Raw genomic sequence first — 1,567 nt, 5'->3', positions numbered from 1 at the left:
TGTGTGTGTGTGTGTGTGTGTGTGTGTGTGTGTGTGTAGTGTGTCTCACACATTTTGGACATTGTTCCATGGTGTGTCCACGTGGACTGTCGATGAATATGAGACAGCCTGCAGGTCTGAATGATTATAATTAGATCTATGGACATAGAGACTCTACCCTTTTGGCTAATGTGATACATTTCACTTAGGAGTTGAGGGTCCTGGGGCAGACACAGCTGTAGTAGATTCTTCTTTTTAATGATTGTATTTTTAGGAGATTCTCACTGGGCATCATCAAATTGTTTTGACTGTCCGTAACAAGTGGCTGAGAACTGCCTGTAGGGTTTTGTAGGCTATCATCTTCACAGGTTTTTGCTTCCCCAGAACCCACTGTATGGGCTTGAACTGCCAACCTTTCCACTGGAAGCTGAGAGACTGAACTCCTGCCCCACCAGGGCTCCTCAGTAGATCCTGGTGGACTCTGACTATAACCGTGCCTCCTCCTCTGTCCCAAGCCCATCACCTGAAGCAGAGAGGGGACACATGCTGGGGCCCACAGGCACCTTCCATTTTGGTGCGATCAGCAGGACCTTGACCTTGGATGGGAATGTAAACCCCAGGGTGCTGGACCTTCCGTCCTGGAGCTCAGCTCAGGGACCAGAGCAGCCACAGCGTGGGAGTCTGCTCCACCGCCCGACAAGCAGGGCTGGGCAAGCACAGCACGGCGGGCGGGCGTTGTGGGTCTCTGGTCTGCACCATCAGAGCGGCTCACCGTCCAGGTGGCCTGCTTACTGGGTGGGAGTCGGCAGAACGCACGGTGAGGGGGTGGAAACCTCATCGGAGGCATCCTGCTTTGACTTTAGCCCACGAGGGCTATTCTGCCGACCTTTCTGTGAGCAGTTGAGTGCTCAACCACTGCACCACCAGGGCACTGTCTTTAAGATTCTTACAGAAAACCCTTTGGGGCAGTTTTAAACTCTTTTAATGTGGCTCTAAGTTAGAATCAAATTGACTGCACAAATGACAAAATGCTAGTTATTACAGGTGTTCGTTCCTGGGTAGTGCCAACATTAAAGCATTGGCACTAATGAGAAGGTTGGTGGTTTGAGTCCACCCAGCCAGCCTGACATTCTGCTTCTGAAGACGCAGCTACTGAAAACCCCACCGGGCACAGTTCTACCCTGGCAGCTGGGGTATCGACCCCCATAGTGGCAGGAATTGGGACACCATGCTTTGGTTCAGGGAAAGGAAGAAGCTGGATGTGGCGAGGTGGGGAATCGAACCCAAGTGCCTCACGTGGAGGTGGAGCCCCACTGCAGACCACCACTGACCCTCTGAACTGCCTGTGTCCAGGGAGCGTGGGGATGAGAAGTCCATTCAGGAAAGAGAGTACCAGGGTGGGCAGGCAAGAAAACAGGTTGAATTACCTAATAAATACCCTCTTTACCACTCCCCACCCAGGGTGCTCCTTGGAGGCAAAGTTGATGTGGCCTTGTCTCACGTACTCAGGCTCTTGCGAGAGGCCATCCTGCTTGGGAAGGTGGATGGATGCGAGAGAGCAAGACCCTCAACCAGATGGGTTACACGC

This window comes from Elephantulus edwardii, unplaced genomic scaffold (genome assembly GCF_000299155.1).
Source record: "Elephantulus edwardii isolate Elephantulus edwardi_28Jun2011 unplaced genomic scaffold, EleEdw1.0 scaffold00003, whole genome shotgun sequence".
NCBI classification, from domain to species: domain Eukaryota; kingdom Metazoa; phylum Chordata; class Mammalia; order Macroscelidea; family Macroscelididae; genus Elephantulus; species Elephantulus edwardii.
This window is presented reverse-complemented; position numbering follows the sequence as displayed.